This window comes from Protopterus annectens, chromosome 11.part0 (assembly GCF_019279795.1).
Source record: "Protopterus annectens isolate FY-2018-M chromosome 11.part0, PAN1.0, whole genome shotgun sequence".
NCBI classification, from domain to species: Eukaryota; Metazoa; Chordata; order Ceratodontiformes; family Protopteridae; genus Protopterus; species Protopterus annectens.
In genome coordinates this window covers 28,528,569-28,549,299 of record NC_056745.1, presented here as the reverse complement: position 1 = coordinate 28,549,299, position 20,731 = coordinate 28,528,569, and positions in this window count along the sequence as shown.

Here is a 20,731-nt window from a genome sequence, read left to right as displayed (position 1 = left end):
GTTAAATGCAAATGTAACCTCTGACTTGATGTTTACTATTGATGTTGAGAAACAAAAATATTATGATTTAAGAAAACAAATAGACAAACAATGTGACATTGTGATGAAACGTAAATATAGGAAGTTGAACAGAGACATTAAGGAATACCAGGAAGGTAGGCAATATCCTAATCCACCCCAGACCAGGGGTGGGTTTCTACCTCCACAGGCCCCAAAGAATTTTACAGGTACCCATGAATTCCAGTCTTCTGTTCAAGAGCCTCCCCCCCCCCCACCTTTTCATTCTGTAGATGAGACAACTGATGACCTCCTGCCTAGGAGATCAGAACGTCTCCGTAAACAACCACATAATCAACAGTTGGACCAACATTTTTTGGGACCTCGACCCCCTCGCCAGGTGGGAGGGGTGCAAACCAGAGGGTGGAGGAGGAACAACAAGCAGGATTGGTAAATTCTGACCCCATTGAGGTTACTGGTATAGGTGATTATTCTATGCATACTTTGAATGGTTATCACATATACAACTACAGTAATGCTGTTATTACTGAGACATGGTTTTCCCTGTTTACTAAGGGCTTTAAATTTGTCCCCAGCAGGGGTAGGGATCTAGTTAATACTATTCTGGATGTGAAACTCTTCATACGTAAATTGAACCTACAGAACTTGTTTGGGTCTACCAACATGGGGCAGGGTCTTATGCTTAGGAAATCAAGCACTTACAATCCCCCACTACACTTACAATTAAAAAACTTGGAAAACAGGATTGAGCAACAGATACGTGGTAGTAAGAGGAGGACCCAACCTGTTTCTAATCTTAACCAGGCTGAAAATTCTCTGCTGACTGAACTAAGTAATGACCCGTTGGTGAGAGTTATGGAACCTGACAAAGGTGGCGGTACTGTCATTATGGATCAAATTTTGTATGAAGCTAAAATGTATAGTTTATTACAGGACACCAAGAAATATACTACTGCTTCACTTAATGAGGTACACATTTCATACAAAAAAATTGACCTGGCAGTCAAAGACCTCTTGGACCAGGAAATTATTGAATTTGACCTTTTTTTCATATCTGGACAACCCCCACCCCAGAATACCCACTGTTTTTGGTGTGCCCAAAATTCATAAAAACATGCATGATCCCCCCCTTAGACCCATAGTAGCTGCTCAGGGTTCTAAAACCCATAACCTTTCCAAATTTTTGGATTGGAAATTGAAACAGCTATGGGGGAGACAGGACCAGTTACTCAAGGATTCCTGGCAATTTTTACGGGGCATAACCAATGACTTACACAGGTCCGACCTAATTTTTGTCACCATTGATGTGGTGGACCTGTTTTCTGTGATTCCACACACGACAGGTCTGAAATGGATGGAGGAATCCTCTGGGAGTGCAAGGGGGTTACTAACAACGACGTCCATTTGATTTTGGAACTATTGGATTTGGTCCTGAACAACAACTACATCTACTTTTGTGGAGAATATTTCCAGCAGATATCGGGTGTCTCCATGGGAGCAAATTGTGCCCCCACTTATGCCGATATGATTTTGGCAGTATGGGAGAACAAGTTCGTCCTTAATTGTGAATTTTCTAAATACTGGATACACTACACCAGGTTTTTGGACGACATATGTATTTTCTGGACAGGTCCGAGGCAGTGTATTGATGATTTTGTCACCTATTTACATTCCACAACAACTTTCTTACAGTTTACACACAATATATCAACAGACCAGGTCAACTACTTAGACGTCACCTTGGTTAAGGAAGTTGATGGCTTCAGTTCATGTGTATACAGGAAACTGAGTTTTTCTAACAGTTACCTACACTACAACAGTTCGCACCCTAAATTTCAGAAGAGGTCCATACTCAAGGGTCAATTTGTTAGGGCTTCCCGTATGACCTCGGATGAACTTAAATTTAAAAAAGAGGGTGATAAGCTTACGTCCCTCTTTTTGGCCAGGGGATACCCCATTGTATTGATTAATTCAGTAAGGGAAGAGGTTCAGTCAGCTAGGGGTTCTAGATTTAGTCCTATTTTAGGTATGAAAAAAACAGTGAACAACGTAGACTCTACCCACAGTTCTCTTACCCCATTTGGCTCTAGTCAGGTATTTGTCATAGAACACAGTCTTGATGTGGGGGATATCAGAAATATTATTCAAAAGGAATTAAAATCCTTTGTGGATTTTACCGATTTGAATAATTTAAAGGACCTGACCTGTAAATTTGTATATAGAAGGGGTCTAAACAACAAGAGAATTTTGGAACAGAATACCAACCACAGTAATATTGAACAGCGTAGGAAAGGTACGTTCCACTGTGATAGGTGCCCACAGTGCAAACATGTTATAAATCAGGAATATATTTACTTGGAGAGCAGAAATAGGAAGATTTGTTCCCATCATTTCTACAACTGTAATTCTACCGGCATAGTTTACTTGGTTATCTGTAAATGTTGCCAAGCATTCTATGTCGGCAAGACAGAAAGGCAACTCAAAAGACGCATCTATGAGCATCTCTATGAAATACAGAAACAATGCACTACCAATGCACTTTACAGACACGTAGTCGTATGTGAGTCTGCATCTTTTAAGTTTTTTGTGCTGGAAGCAGTTACTAAATGTAACAGGGGAGGCCATTGGGCAGCATGTCTTTCTCATAGGGAAACGCACTGGCAGATTTTGTTGCAAGCCAATAAATTTCCAGGCCTGAACGAATCCATCTCTATCATGCCCTATTTAAAATTAAGGGCAGACCAGTTGTAGGACTGGATATATTTCTATTACGTCCATGTATTTAAACATTTTATTTTTTAACAATTTTAAACAATGGACTTTTAATGGGTATTGAATGTGGATCTTCATAGGATTCATTTACAGATAATGACTACCTATATTCAATTTTATATAATTTTAAACTTCCTATTGTAAGATAGTGCAACATCTGCATTTAAGGTACGAATGTAACAGTTTTTGTTTTCTGTTTTTTGTTTATTGTGATTTAATATATTCATTGTAATTATTTATATTACTTGTGACCTATATTGTAAATATGGGTTTTGGTTTTTATTACAAGATATAGCATGTTGTTTGAAATATTTTTTACATGTAACTGGTAGTAAAAAGCAGTATTTTGTAGTGGTTTCTTTAAAAAAGTACAGTTTTGTGGTCAATTATTCAATTACTACATCAATTTATTAATTATCTGTGTATAAATAGCAGGGATACATTGATTGTTTTCATCTGATGAAGTTGCATTGTCGACGAAAACGTTTCAGTAATTTTGTGGCGTTAAAATAAAGGTGCAAGTGGAGTTCGTTGTTTGGAGGTGTTCTCTTTACTTTGGTGTTCTCTTTACTTTGTTATTGTCCTTATCGAGTGGTTGGCTCTTCTGGGCAGCTGTTCCTGGCCTGCTTGCTGTTTTTCTTTGTGGAATTTGTAACTTTACGTTCTTTTTGGCTTAAGTAAAATGTCCTATGCAAACCTCCTCAAGGCTCTATCCATGTATTCTGTCTCCTACAGGCTTTTGAGGGGAGATCTATGCTTGACATACAGGGCGTTGTCAGACACCACTTTAATGGACATCCTGCATATCTGCAAAACAAACAGCACCAGACTTACCCATTCTAAAGATGTAAACCTTGCCTGTGATATAAATAGGACCTGCTGGAGATACAGGCATGTATCCCAGACATTACCCCATCTCTGGAACAGGCTTCCCATCCATGTGAAGCAGAGCTCCTCTCTAACCTAATTCAAGTGCAACTTGGACAATTGGATGTGGAACAGCAAATTCATCCTGGTTTGTCACCTATGTCTCTAATGGACACAGGTAACCTGTAAATGGTTCATCTCCCAGGCCCATGCTTACACTTATCAAAGGTATCAAAAATTGTCAGAGATTTGTGATACATAGCTAGACTTAAAAAGGCCCTTGTGGTCATTAGCCTAGTAAACACCTGTGAATCTATAAACATATGTACATCTTGTATTCTGACCTGTGAATGAATGATGTGGTCTGTAAATGATTCTCTTCTTTGGAAGATCTATGCTTTGAATGTGTTATTTTGGGGATACATCGAAATAACTTTAACCTTAAAATATTAACATTACTACTAGGTGAAATAGATTCATCACTGCACAACTCCTGTAATACTGGAGTAAATTTTACTTGACTGAAAAACAATGCAGGCCTTTCTGTACTCAGAAGCCTACCCATTGCTTTAAGGTGACCTATAAGGGTAGTGAAGAGATAACGTGCTAACTGAGTTTTTGGAAATGATTCAACTACTTTGGGATGGAAATAAACATGCTCACACTTATCAAATAACCACAGGTGTGTTGGAGTGGAATGGATGTAGCCATGCATTTATTAAGCTAAATGGATTCAAAGCCAATCATCTGCAAAGTAAAGATGGTCACCATTTTAATGCAATTAGCCAGTTGTAAGCACAATTAATGCACTAAGCAACAAACACCAGATGTATGCAAATGGTGGCATTTAGAAGTACCACAATCCTTCTCATGAGCATTTGCAAACAACCCCAGTAACAAAATGCAAATTTGACAGAAATGATGAGGGGTCTGTGAACCCAAGCAGTCACTAGTGGATCACACATTATCACAGTAGTTAACCAGTAAGCCATCACCGCAGTATAATGTAACCACCCAACGTGGGGCTCAAACCCCCGACCCTGAGATTAAGAGGCTCATACTCTACTGCCTGCACTAGCTGGTCCCTGTCTGTTTGCAATGCTGCAAAGCTTGCAACAGTCTACTCTACATTCAGGGGCAATGTTGACAGGGGTTGCCAAAGCCTAATTAGAAGACGTCCAAGCTGTCTAAGCCTGTGCCTTCCCACCACCTGCCCCCAACACAAATGTAACCTTCCAAGGCAACTCTTCTACTCAGACTCATGGCTGTGATTTTATTAATTAATTAATGTATTTGTTTAAATTTCATTACTGGGAAAGTCTGACTGAGTAAAAGCCCATTTTCAGTGGAGGCCGGGGTAGAAAAGCTCCAAATTATTACAAAAAATTTAAGAACAGCAATTTTATAATCTTCGAAAATAAAACAAAAACATCTGCAGTTTAATATAAAAGCAGTGGTTAAGAATTGATACAAGTTATATAACAATCATTTAATATTTATAGAAGTTTTAGACAGTTTGTAGATAAATTAAAATTAAGTTAGTCTAATACTAACAGGAATTGCAAGAAGTGAGGGAATAACAGGCTTATGGTATATTTAGAGAGAAAGTCAGGGAAGAGAATTTGATAGACATAATAAAGTGAGTGAAGAAAGAAGAGTAAGGAGGTATTGTTGTTGTTGTATCTTTCGGCTTTTCCCGGTTAGGGGTCGCCACAGCAGAACTCCGGTTTGCTAATGATTGGTAGTTGATTTTTACATGCCAAGTTACCAGCCCTGATGCACAACCTTCAACAAAGGTACACCCATTCACGCATGTCTCCATACAGAAGACGCTCTAGCTGAGAATCGAACCGGACAGCATCTGACTGTGAGACGACGCTACCGCAGCACCACCACCACGGGATGCAGGAGGTATAAGAAATGAAAATATACTTGTTCACATTTAGGGATATAGTTTATCCTGGTTTTGAGCAAAAACAAAGTCAGATTTTAGCTAGGAATTCTTTCAGAGTGGTTTTTAATGATGGGAGGGAGAGTATTGACCTGATGGATACAGGTAAAGAGTTCCAGGCCTTGGCAACCTTGTATGAGTACAGACAATGCCTAGCAAATGTGATAGTTTTGCAGACAGACAGGAGTTTTTGGTCACTGGAACACAATGACTGATTGGGAACATAGTTCTGTAGAATGTGTTTTAGTGCTGGACAGGCAGATATATGCTGGATGGAGTGAAGTGAATGAGTTGTAGTGGGGTGCAATACCTGTGAGTAACATAGTATGCATGTAATATATAATATACCCTTGTACTTGTTATGGGCATTCTCTGTTCCTATACCCCAAGTATCATTACTAGGCTCTGCGGGTACCTCAGTAGGACTTTTTTAATAGTAAAACTCCTTTACTAAGCCAACAACTGCAACATCATAAAACCAACATTTACAATACTACTCCCATACCTGACAAAAATGACACTTCTTGCATTCCCACTGCACTCTATTTCACATCTGCTTTGTCGAGATGTATTGCAAGAGTGTCTCATCCCTGATCATGCATAAATGTGCTGATGGCTTTCAGTGACCCTGACTGAGTCATAAATCAATTACAAAAGACACAGTTTTCCCTGTCGTTACAATTCACAAAACAATACAAAAACATTAGCAGCACACCCATCTTACAGATACCATAGCAGCGCGAAAACTAGTAGTCACATGCAATTGGCCGAATTTTGTGCCTCCCGATTGGCTCCCTTTGTATCAGGCACAGAAACAGGAACAGAAAACAAGTCTATTGAAAACACTTCAGTTAACCGCACCACTCTTAATGAATAAATTCAGTTTATTCTGATAACAGTAACCGACAACATACACAAAAAAAAAGAGACTTAGCGCTTTCACCCAGTCACATACCGGGTTTCATCAAAGTACATAGCTGGAGGAGCAGTTTACTTAAATACTGTTTCTAACTTACTTAATTGCCTATAATTAAGATAATAATAACATAATTATGTAATTAAATTACTAAAAAAGAAAAAAGAGAGACAAAAAAACAACATTTGGATCTGTAACCGGATATATAAGTATTATATGATATCCATAACAACTTGAAAACATATAAATATAAAATAATATAATAATAACAGGATAATGTCTATTAATTGATTGCTTCTTAATTATAGCAAATGGGAAAAAAATATATATACATAATGAAATAAATATTTGTAGCATATATGTGATCAAACAACCATAAAGTTCTACACAGGCCCTGCACGTATCTTAAAATGACTTTAAAAATCAAAAGCTTACGGACTGTATATATTCAGATGCTAATCTTAAAAAAGTACTTGTAAAAACTGTTAATAAAAACTGTTAAGATATTGTGAATATAATAAATAGAGTAAAATCATTAAGTAATGTATATATATCAATTCAAATAAATAAATATAATAAATAAATAACAATATTTATGTAGATATGTAGTAGATACTATAAATACAATAAATACAATAAATATTCAACCACTAAATAGTATAAGATTTCATTCTCAAAAAGCTGCTAATGGATATGTATTCATTAATGCCAGGTTTTTTACTGGCATTAAGCCTGAGCTGCCAGAGACATTCTTTCATTTCTAACAAGTTATTTACATCTCCTTCTTTTATTATAGTATCTGGCACTCTATCAATTACAAAGAACAGGAATTTTTTGAAAGTTGGGCATACTTTACTATGCATAAATAAAGCGTTTGTTGATTTTTTGTTTTTTATATCCCTGTTGTGTTCGCTTATTCTCTCTCTCAACTTTCTGATCGTCTTTCCTATATAGAATGCCTCACATGATAAGCATGTAAGATAAATTACTTGTTTCGTATTGCAGTTCACAAAACCTGGACATCTAATAACTCTATTATATCCCGTTATGGCTACATATGGCCCATCATTAATGTATCTACAAGTCTTGCAAAATCCACACTTTTTCATGCAGGATTTTTTGCTAGCCTCTTGAGTTTCAAGTATTTCTTTCAAATTTCTTCCTCTACTAAATACAATGGAGGGGGTTGTACCTATTTGATCCATAATTCCACTGTTATTACTGAACACACTTTCCCACACATCTTTTACTACCTCCACTATGACTTTAGTGTCATCATTGTATGGTAATGTCAATGAACATGTCATATTTTTATTTTTATCCGTAGGTGTTGTTTTTTTCATTCCTTCTTTACCTATTATTAATATAGGTTTAAAATGTTCATGTCTTTTCTGTATAATTTCCTCTTTCAAACAAGTGATGAGGTTGTCAGGGTAATCTCTTTCCGAAAACATTTTACATAAAAAATCTAACTCACTAGTGAAAATAACGTCCTCACTTATTAATCTCAACAACCTGATCATTTGTCCTTTTATTAGATTTATTTTCTGAAAATAAGGATGACAACTTTTAAAATGCAAGTACGAATTTGAAAATGTTTTTTTGCGGAATATGTTAGATTCTATTGTCCCCTCTTTTTTATAAATATTGATATCTAAATATTCACATTTGTTGTTATTTATATTGTAAGTGAATTTTAGGAAGGAAGTTGTATTTCCTAAATAATCAATACGATCCTTCATTTCTTCTTTATTCCCTTTCCAAATTACTAGGATGTCGTCTAAAAATCTTAAGTAAAGAACTACTTTGGACCAAAATGTGCAGTTAAATACATGTTGTTGTTCCCATTCTGCCAAAACTAAGTTGGCATACACCGGTGCACACCTTGCTCCCTTCGCAACACCTGACACCTGTTTAAAATATTCACCATCTTGTTGAAAAAAGTTATTAAAGAGAATCATTTCCATAAAATCCACTAATACTTTTCTTTTGACAATATGCTGATTACCATATCTCAATAAACTTTTTTCAAACATCTCAAGTCCAATTTCATGAGGTATGACTGAAAATAAATTAATAATGTCAATAGTAACTAAATATGTGTCAGTAAAAATCTTGTCCCTATTCTCATGTAATTTTTCTAAGCAATGCCATGAGTCCTTTAAAATATGGCCAATATTACTCATAACTTCTTTACAACTAATGTCAATAAAATGTGCCAAGGACTCCGTTTTGGAATGTTTTGCTGCTACTATTGGTCTAAAAGGGGGGTTACCCACATCTTTATGAATTTTTGATATCCCGAACACCTTGGGTGTAATGGGGTGTTCTACTACTAAGTAATCATGTTCAGCTTTGTTAATACATCCATCCATAAGTAGTTCATAGAGCTGCCAGTCAATTTTAGTTTGTGCTTTAACCATATCATACATTGAGGATCGGGCATATGTAGTTTCGTCGTTCAGCATGTTCATAATTTTATTTTTATAGTCTACTGTACTCATGATTACAACTCCTCCCCCCTTATCTGGTTTCATGATTCTATATTTACTACTAGTGCAAAGCTCGTTAAGACAGAACCTCTCTGCTGTAGTTAAATTTTCATTCACTATGTCTTTAGTTTTGAATGCTTTTCTTATTTGTGAATCACAAAACATTTCAAATAAATGAATTACTGGATTATTGGGGGGTATAAATGTACTAGCTTTCTTTATAATAAGACTATTAGCTTCTTTTTTCCATGCTTCATCATGATTTTGAAAAAACATTTTTAAATTCAACTTTCGTGTATATAGTCTCAGATTTACTAGGACTCTACCAATGTCGAGCTTAAAAGAAGGGATAAATTTAAAACCTTTCTTAAAAAGAGATATATAATCTAAATTTAATGTTTTGTCAGAATAGTTGTACACAGAAAATCCTGCCTCTGTGATAATTTCACAATGCATGGTTACTAGTTCTGAATTGTCATTCATTTGATTCAGCTCTATAGAATCATAATTTTTATCCACAAAAATGTCATCTTCATTATTGCTAAGTGCAGAATAGTCATAAATTTCTATCCCCTTAGTAACTTCCACATTTTCATTTTTGTCATTTAATGCTATGCTATGTTGAATATTGTCTGTGTAATCTCTACAATGTGACCCTTTGTCATTTATCTGTTTCTGTAGTTGTTCTGATAATGTCTTTGCCCTTGGTAGCGCCCCTTCAGGCGTTCTGATCTCCTTAATGGTTGTTCTTCTAAAAAATCTTGTCGTTCCTGGTCATTCCTATACTTAGTGTTATACCCATAATCACTTCTTGCCCCTTGTAAATTTTCATCATCCACTACATTGTTAGTTGCATTGCTTGAGTAATTCTGGTTGCCATCCCTCCATTGTCTTTTAAATTCCTTAAAATGATTGTAAGCCCTGTTATTAAAATAATCATCTGTGTCCCTATGCAGTTTTTTGTTTTTAAAATCAAGGCCTTTGCTAACATATCTGTTCATATCTGCTAAGATATTATCTAATCTGTATTTATTGTGCTCGAAAAGTAAATCATTTCTTATGCTACTATCCAATTTTAATAAAATATCATTTAGTTTAATTAACTTGTTATTATTATTTTTAATAATCAGTTTCATTAACTACTTACCAGCATTGTCATAAATGTCCAAGAGTTCTTTAAACAAGTCATTGTCGTCAAAGCCAAAAGCAGAAGCTTGATTGGCTTGTATACCCTGATGGTGATTGGCTTTAATTGCGGTATACAAGCCAGTCAAAAATTGCAAAGCAGAGCCACCACTGTTCAATGCGGAACTGCGGAACAGTGGGTTAAATCGATCCCAAATGTGGAGCATTCCGCACAATCCGGAGCACTTGGCTGCTCAGCCAAAACATTAAAACATTCCTTAAATTGTTAATACCACAAATAAAGAATGCCCCTGATTCCTGTCTCCACATATTCTAAAACATTGCTATCAAGCAATGAGCAGGACTACCGTGGAAGCTGATTCATACAGTTATATTCCTTTTAAGACACACTGGTATTTCAGCAGCATCATTATCTTTTTTCTAACTATGGTGCACAGAATATCTTACAACTGTCTTTCTCTAGAGAACATTTTATACCAGCTCAATCCCACAACCCACACAAGAATATATATTAAATACTACTTCTATCAATCCTCCTCTTGGAATATTCTTGCATTGTTTCTGCGGTGAAACTACATTATAATAATTGAATAGATGCAGATATGTTTCATCAGTTTTAATGAACTGGAAAAAGCAGTCATTTCAAACAGAAGTAAATAAAATTAAACCAACACATCTCTGATGTAAAAAACAGAACTTCCAGTAATACTAGACAAGTGATATATTTTACTACCTTTACAAAGAATTTATATCTGTTAAATAAAGGCAATTGCAAGCAAGTGGAAAAATTATGCAGATTCTAGTAATCCTACTGTTAGAACTTTTTTTTGCATGTCCCCATTACATGTTGAGAACAGGATAAACAACAGTCGTGGTGGTGTTCCCTTTTGGTTTCTATTTATATATATATATATATATATATATATATATATATATATATATATATATATATATATATAAATATATATATCCATCACTCCTTTTTTCCCATTTTTGCACATGGGGTTAGAGTGTCACTTCAACAGTTACAAACATCCAGAGCCAAAGTTTTACACCTCCTGGTGACTAGCCCTGCCATGGTAGTTCTTCTGTATAGTGTTGCCACCTATCCTTTACATGATGTGTCTGATTGTCCTCATATATTATCCTGTCCCTTACTATTCATGTCTTCAAAGACACTGTGTGTGTGCTGGGCTTTCTGAGTGGAGGAAGGGATATTATTCATCAACTCGAGTGAATAAGCCAAAAGCTGATGAGAATGTATGACAAGGTGAATGTGTGTGTGCATGTGCCTGTGCGTCCGCACGTGTCTTTTGGTTGAGAGACCATGGCCATGTTCAAGGTACGCTTTTCGCACAGTGCGAAAATAGGGTGCTCCACAGTTTTGACCATTTGTCACATATTGCTATGGTCTGTGTTCCACATTGGCCTCTTAGCAGGTAGAGATCTATGCATATTCTGTACTCAGTGATGTTTGCTTTATCTAATATTATCTATTTTTAATGATTGCATAAATGAGAATTGATCATACCTTGCATGTGCATTTTCCCTTCCAGCTGTTTGAGTAGATGGCAAATAGGACTAACATCTTTTTCAAATGTCCAAAAGGGACATTTTTTTGTAAAAAAATATGGAATTTTGCAGTCCAAACCAGGCACACAACTAAAGCAAGTTACCGAACTTCAGATTTTTTTTGCCAAATTAACATTTGTAACATTTGAGTTATGTATATTGTTTCATAATATCTTTGTGTGTCATATACAAAATAACTGTGTTACACAACTGTTAAAATAAAACTTAGGAAATATATTTGGCTTTAAATTTCAGGACATTTGCTATTTTTTCAACATTTTTTCTGCATGTCACAACTGCCCAAACAGGGACTGTCCTGTGCAAGAAAGACAAGGGTGATCCAAGGCAAATGACTGTACTGGAGTGGGGCACTGAGGGTTTTTTTCCACTGCAAAATGATGACATCAACTTCTAGTTTAAAAGACCAGTGTCATTAGCTGTACAAGCTACAAGACACAGAAGAAGCCCACCAGGACAGCAAACATGAGCTATGCATTAACTGTTAATTTTTCCTTATTGGCTTTAGTAGTTTCTGGTAAGTCAGTATTTTAGTTGTGTTATCGGTTGTTATGCTTTACGGTTTCTCTGAATGCACAGGAATCCAGTTAATTGTTTATGATTAGTTTTCTTCTTGTTTCAAGATAACCTGGCTGATATCAAACTAAAGGAGATTGGAGGGACACAAAAAAGCCCGGCAAAGTTTTGAGTCAGACCTGCCAGGTGTCCAGGTTCTCCCTTAGCAGCTACAGTGTGGACTGGGTTCAGCAGCACTCAGGACAGGGACTGGTTTGGCTAAGTTGTATGGGCTGGGATGGGAAAACTTATTACTCTGCAGCTGTCAAGGATCGAACCTCAGTTTCCTGGGATATTTCCAAAGGCGAAGTCTATCTACAGCTCAGCAGCCTGCAGACGGAGGACACCGCTGTGTACTACTGTGCCAGAGTACACAGTGATTTCAAGAGTGAGACTCATTGTACAAAAACCTTCCAATTAAATAATGAACTTCAAAGTAACACCACCAGGCACATACATTGTGGGGTGACACCTGAATGTTAGCCCTAATATTACCTTAGAGACAGGCCTCCACTCCCCAATTATGGATTATCTTCTCATCCAGCTTTGGTGTGAACCATTTACATTGCAGGGATATTGATGTCTTCTGGGAAAATTAAATAGAGCCCAGCATTTTTAAAGAATACTATAGCCATTAGATGGCGAGCGTGCATTATAAAGTAAAGAAGAAATGTCATGTGTCCAGAAATAATTTCAGGACTGGAAATATGAGAGTCTGTAAAATAAAGATATCAACCCTAGAATGTTGCACTCATTTATTAGTCCGGATCCTGACAGTTGTGGTGACAAGGTAGTCCACCCCCCCCCCACCCAGTATTCCTTTATTTGACCATCTCTCCTTAATTACCATAACACGTCATTTACATTTCTCAATGTATATACCATATTGCTCTTAAATGCAATAATCCCACAGATTTTGAATTCATTTACAAGGTAATTTTTGTTTCAAATTTTTCAACTAAAATATTTAGGGTCATGAAACAATGCAAAACTTAAAACAATCTGAGCACATGCAACAATACACTGTTATTCTATCCTCATTGAAATTCAGAGATAATTATAATGCATCTGATAAGTCATTCAATCGAAAAAGACTTGGTTAGTTTTCCATTTAAATTCCCAGTTCTGATCAGCATGTATAATGACAACTATGAGTATCCGTGTAACAGTCAGAGGCCTTATGCAATTACAAGTTTTGAGTGGGCAGAAAAATCCACAAATCTGTAGATGGCCCATGCTGATGACAATGGAAAAAGGAAGCAACGGCTGCATTCCAGCAATGTTAAGTCAGCTAGAACTGTGTTATTGAAAAGGTAACCTTAAGTAACTGTTTTCCTCTTTCAAAGAAATTTGCTTGTCTTAGTTTTGTCACATAGACTCAGAAATTTATTCTGAGCACTTGTCACACAATAGCAAAAGCAACTTCTTAAACATGAAATTATCACCCTAGAAATCCAGTCATCTTTCAGAAATTAATCATACAAAATAGAGAAGTCAAGTCCCTCCAAACTGATGTTTTGTAGTTTATTACTGTTGACCTGTTTTCAGAAAACAAACCCCAGTGGACAGCAGAAACTGTCAGTTTAAATGGATACTGGCTCATGTCCCCTCAACAAAACATGAGGTTCTACATTTTCCTGCAAATGATATTTACTGTCTGAAATTATTCTAAGAAGTGGATCAGATGCTATACATGCTCATAGAAAATACACTACTTTTTTTACAATACCTTAAATTCCTGTGAGACTGAGAGGTGCAAATATGTCCAGAATACTGAGACTAAATTTACATCATCATGTCTATCATGTGAATACACACACACACACACACACACACACACACACACACACACACACACACACACACACACACACCCCAGCCACTACATATGGATACATTATGAAGACCGACCCAAAAATGTCTCAGCAGTATTTCAAGAAGCCATAAACTTGATACAGACAGAATATACTTTCATACATGTAACGTATTTCACAGGCCCTCTGTTGACTACGTTGAAACAACTACACAGAGTCACTGTAGCAAAGCAGAGAGGTTAGTTTGTAGCCAAAAAAAAAAAAATCTGTCATAACACTGAAACAAGTCACACTCAAAAGACTATAAATGAGACATTGTGTGACCTGGCAACTCCCAACTCATATTTAATATGAGTTGGGAGTTACCAGGTCACACAATGTCTCATTTATAGACTTTTGAGTGTGACTTGTTTCAGTGTCAACTCCCAAATCATATTAGTAATTAGTAATTCTGATGTCTGTAAAACAGACACACACCTCACTGGACTATTAAAGGTGCCTAACAGAATGGACTGTGTTTCATATAGCAGCATATAGAACAGCTGTTTTCAATAGCACAAAACAATACTAAAAAGGCATGCAAAATGCAGGCTAAATAAGTCAAAAAGACAGAAGACAAAAGTGCCATTGTGCTTACTCATATGTTATATGAATGAAGCCTCTGTCAGCTACTGTGTTATCCTACAGTTCCTTTCCCACACTTTAAAAGCACCACGTAACAGCCAATGACAACAATAACACACTTCACATTTTAAGTAAGTATACAGAAATTGTTATAGTTATCCAGACCCGAATACAGCAACAAATGGTTAAACTGCTGGTTATTTAGACAAATAAAGTAGTTTAATCCCTTAAAAAGAAGTGGTACTTACATATGCAAAGGGGAATTTGCTTAGGACAGTAAGAATTTCTCTATTCTCCTTTTATGATAAGGTGCTACAAAAGCCAGACAATAGGATGTTGGTTTACTATTTCATCTAAAGGAGGAAGCTCAGACATGGAGCACCCCACATGCTACATTATGGTGACAGTGCAGATGTGAAACCAAGCGCCTTATATGAGGATAGAACCTATAACCTTTTGATATTCCAAACAACACCGAGGACTGTGCAGCCTGTGAAACACTAACACTACTTCCATTGCACATCTGAGAGTTCAAGAGATAACAGTATTCTCCGTGCATCATTAGTGAAGTGACATGCAAATTAACCTCTAATAACACACTTATGTACTTCTCGCCTAGACATGCGTTAGGTAGAGGAGAATTTGTCAATAAACATGTCATACAATCCATATAGCAGAAAAGCACCAGCTTTGAACTCCAGTTTGAAAATTACAGCTTGACATAAAATTCACATAATACATCTAAGGGCATAATTTAAACACTGCATCATGCCCTAACATGTCCTGAAACTAAATCTTATATTACACCATAATCTTCCCCATCCTCATCCTGAAACTGAATCTTATATTAAACCATAAATTTACACCCATCCCCAATCCTGAAACAATCTTATATTAACCCATAAATCTATCCCATCTGCAATCTAGAAACTACATCTTATATTAAACCATAAATCTACTTCCATCCCCAGTCTTGAAACTAAATCTTATACTAAACCATAAATCTACTCCAATTCCCAATCCTGAAACTAAATCTTATATTAAACCATAAATCTATCCCACCCCCAATCCTGAAACAAAATCTTATATTAACCTATAAATCTACCCCACCCCAATCTAGAAACTAAATTGTATATTAAACCATAAATCTACTTCCATCCCCAGTCTTGAAACTAAATATTATATTAAACCATAAATCTGTCCCCATCCCCACTCCTGAAACTAAATCTTGTATTAAACAATAAATCTACCCCCACCCCCAATCCTGAAACTAAATCTTATATTAAACCATAAATCTATCCCCATCCTCACTCCTGAAACTAAATCTTATATTAAACAATAAACCTACCCCATCCCCAATCCTGAAACTAAATCTTATATTAAACTATAAACCTACCCCACCCCCAGTCTAGAAATTAAATCTTATATTAAACCATAAATCTACTTCCATCCGCAGTCCTGAAAATAAATCTTGTATTAAGCAATAAATCTACCCCACCCCCAATCCTGAAACTAAATCTTATATTGAACCAAAAATCTAACCCACCCCAATCCTGAAACTATATCTTATATTAAACCATAAATCTACCCCACCCCCAATCCTGAAACTAAATCTTATATTAAACCGTAAACCTACCCCACCCCCACTCCTAAAACTAAATCTTATATTAAACCATAAACCTATCCCACCCCCAATCTAGAAATTAAATCTTATATTAAACCATAAACCTACCCCACCCCAATCTAGAAACAAATTATATTAAACCATAAATCTACCCCACTCCCAATCCTGAAACTAAATCTTATATTAAATCATAAATCTACCCCCTTTCTCAATCCTGAAACTAAATCTTATATTATACCATAATCTACCCCCTTTCTCAAGTCTTGAAACTAAATCTTATATTAAACCATAAACCTACCCCACCCTCAATCTAGAAACTAAATGTTATATTAAACCATAACTCTATCTCCATCTCCAATCCTGAAGCTAAGTCTGATATTAAACCATAAATCTACACCCTCCTACATCTCAGTTCTAATTCTAAAGTCAATGACACAAACTAGAGGAAGGCTTCCACTACCTGGTCTTTAGTGTAATATTCACTGGACAGTTTTTGTTAAGGAGGGATAAAGCTCTGACCATGAACTAGATGACCAAAGCTCAATTAAAATTTGGGCACAGAAGCAGCTAACAAAGGGTGGTGGGACTGAGAAGCCTGTGGCATAACATCCATCTTTGGGAGGGAGGGGGTCAAACCAACTTCAATGCAGACAATGTGTAGAGAGAGCGAGAGAGAGAGAAGAAGGGAGCTCCATAACATGCACCCTCTGTGCCAGGGATATGCACTTAGCTCTGCGAAACCACATCCACATGGTAGACTGGGTGGGGCCTGGGTGGGATCATTCACACAGAAGAAGCCATAACAGACACTGACATGACCAGCTGAGGTATGATTTATCCAGAAAATGGATATGCCCCTCATGGCTCCCCAGATACATGCTCCAGGGATCTAAACCTTGTCATCACAATAAACAAAACATGCTGGAGGGATAGGTTCCTGACCCAGAGACTCCCCAGACTCTGGAATAGATTGCCCATACATGTCAAGCAGAGTGCCTCTTTGGACCTCTTCAAGAGGAACCTTGACGATTGGATGGGAGAAAGGAAATTCACCCCAGGGATCACGTCAGTCGCCCTGCTAGACAGGGGTCCAGGAAAGTAAATAATGTGGGAAGAAATAGCCAGGGAATTGTTATGGCTAGGCTTGTATAGGCCCTAGGGCTGATAGCCTAGTACCAACCTATGAACCTATGAAGATGATGGCCATGCAATGAACGTTATTTTTTTTTATAATTGACTTTGCATGATAGGAGTACTATCTATAAAACATAAAACAACTACATAATTCTTTTCTGCTAGGCTATGATATCATTCTTACTGAATATTACTACCCGAAAACAATAAACAATGAAAGCAAATGGAACATTTAACATAGTTATCATTTCTCTTCATTATACTATATTTTTGAGAAACAGCTACCAGTAAAATATACAACAACATAAAACATGGAAAATGTAATATTTTGACCTTACTTGTGGTTGTCTGGACCTTTTAAATGAACTTATATGAAACCACCTGAAAACAATTTGTTTTATTTTGCTTTGTTGTTCACCAACAGAAAGCATACAGTCAAGGTTGGGGATTCCACCTCTTCCAGCAGACCTGTTGCCAGTGGTGTACCATGGGGATCTGTGCTAGGTCCCCTACTGTTTGGAATGTGTTTCTCAGAAGTCTAGGCAAAAAATAGATGGCCTGTGGCGTACCAAGTTGACTGATAACTGCAAACTTGGTGTAATCATTGAATCTCCAGTGATGTCAACATACAACAAAATATGCTTACACAGATAAATGATTGGTGCCAAAGACATGGACTTAAACTTAATGCAAAAATTGCATTATCATCCCCTTCAGCAAAGGAGAAGTCACTGCAAATTACAATGTTAATAATACTCCCCTAAGTTCAAACCCAGTGGTGAGAGATTTGGGAATGCAGGCTGATAGCAACCTTAACTTTGATCATCATGTGTCCACGGTAGTAAGGAAGGCCTACTACATTGCACATCTCATAAGTAAGGACATAGTATCCAAACCTAAGGTGGTTATAACTCCCCTGTACTCATCCCTCATCAGACCGATAATAAAGTACAATGCTCGCTTCTGTATGTACCTCACCAGGTATGTGCAGCAGCTGGAGAGACCTCAGAGGTTTCTCACCAAGAAAATTCAGGGCCTTCAATACATGACCTACATGGCCAGACTGAAGGCCCAGACACTGTACTTTGTATTGTAAAGACTGCTTAGAGGAGACTTGTGCCTGGCCTAGACAGCAGACACTGTACTTTGTATTGTAGAGACTGCTTTGAGGAGACTTGTGCCTGGCCTACACAGCAGACACTGTACTTTGTATTGTAGAGACTGCTTAGAGAAGACTTGTGCCTGGCCTACACAGCAGCCACTGTACTTTGTATTGTAGAGACTGCTTAGAGAAGACTTGTGCCTGGCCTACACAGCAGACACTGTACTTTATATTGTAGAGACTGCTTAGAGGAGACTTGTGCCTGGCCTACACAGCAGACACTGTACTTTGTATTGTAGAGACTGCTTAGAGGAGACTTGTGCCTGGCCTACACAGCAGTCTTAGACCCTTCTGTAATGGAAATGCTGCACATCTGCAAGCCAAATGGGACAAGATTCACTCACTCTAAGGACCTTAACCTAGCTTGTGGCATTAACAGGACATGCTGGAGTGACAGATGTGTCTCCTAGAGGTTTCCATTCCTCTGGAACAAACTCCTAATTCATGTAAAACAGAGCTCCTCAATGACCCTATTTAAGCATACCAATTGGATAGGAAACCATAAATGTATCCCGGGATTTCACCTATGTCCCTCTTGGACAGGGGCAGCCAGTGCTGATGTTAGATTTGCATTGCAAATATAGACTATATATCTTGACCTATAAAGGACAAAGGTATAACATGGCTAGGCTTGTAAAGGCCCTAGGGTCAATAGCCTGGTAAAGTCTTATGATCCTATGATCCTTAAATGTTAATCCTCTAAATCTACTAGGTAGAAGTGCCTCTTTTATGAGGCATCCAATGAGAAGGGACTTATTATACAGCTCAGCAAAGTTACACAGTTCATAGGTTCATAGGTAGCTACTAGGCTATTGGCCCTAGGACCTATGTAAGCCTAGCCAATAAGGTTGCCTGACTTTTGTCACCCCTGGATGCTATTTACCTGTGCCCCTGTCTAGCAGGGCCACTGATATGATGCCCAGGGTGAATTTCCTACTGCCCATCCACTCATCAAGATTTTTCTTGAAGAATGCTAGTGATGAACTCTGCTGACATAGATAGATAGTTTGTTCCAGAGTATGGGAAGTCTCTGGGACAGGAATCTATCCCTCCAGCATGTTCTGTTAATTTTGGTGATGCGGTTTAGGTCCCTAGAGCATGTGGCTCTGAGGGATTGGGATTTCTTTAGGTGTACCATATCCAGCAGCTCAGGGTTTGACATAGCTTTGTATGTTAGTCATAGATCACCTCGGAGTAGGCAATATGCTATGGAGTAAAGCCGGAGTTTTTTGAGGTGGTCAGCGTAGGGTAACTGTTTAAGTCCCATGATCCTCTTTGTAAAGTATTTTTGTGGCCTTTCTATCTGCTGCAGATGCCTTGTAAGGTACGTTCCAAATGGGGTGTTGTACTCTATAATGGGTCTGATGACAGCCAATTAGAGCGGGACAATGACTTATTTTTTCCTGGATAAGAACCCTTTCATGATGAGGTGTGCTACGTAGAAGGATTTCCTGACTACTGTGGTGATGTGATTATCAAAGGAGAGGCTACTGTTCACTAGAGTCCCGAGGTCTCTTATCACGCCTTCATTGTTAAGTGGGTTGCATCCTATGTGGTAGTCCATGGGTACAGGGTTTTTAGCAAAGGGGATGACAATGCATTTTTTGGTGTTGAGCTTGAGGCCATGGCTCTGACACCAGGCATCAGTCTTAGTGAGGCCCTTTTGCAGGATGTCCACGTCATTTGAGGACTTGACTATGGCACCCAATTTGCAGTCATCTGTGAACTTTGTCAGCCAGAGGCCTTCTGTGTTGGTCTGTACTTTAGAGAAGTAGATCCCAAACAAGAGGGGACCCAAGACTGAACCCTGTGGTACTCCACTTGTCACAGGTTTGAAGTCGGATTTGGAGTCTGCAATTTTTGCAATGTGGGTTCTGTTTGTGAGCCAGTTGGTGACTCATCTTGTGACGTATGGATTTATACCTAGTTTAGTGAGTTTAGCTATAAATCCAGAATGGAGGATGGTGTTGAAAGCCTTGCTGAGGTCGAGATAGGCTGTGTGGACTGCCTTACCCTCATCCACGGCTTTAGTGACTGTTTCAAGGAAGTCAACCAGGTTCAGGAGA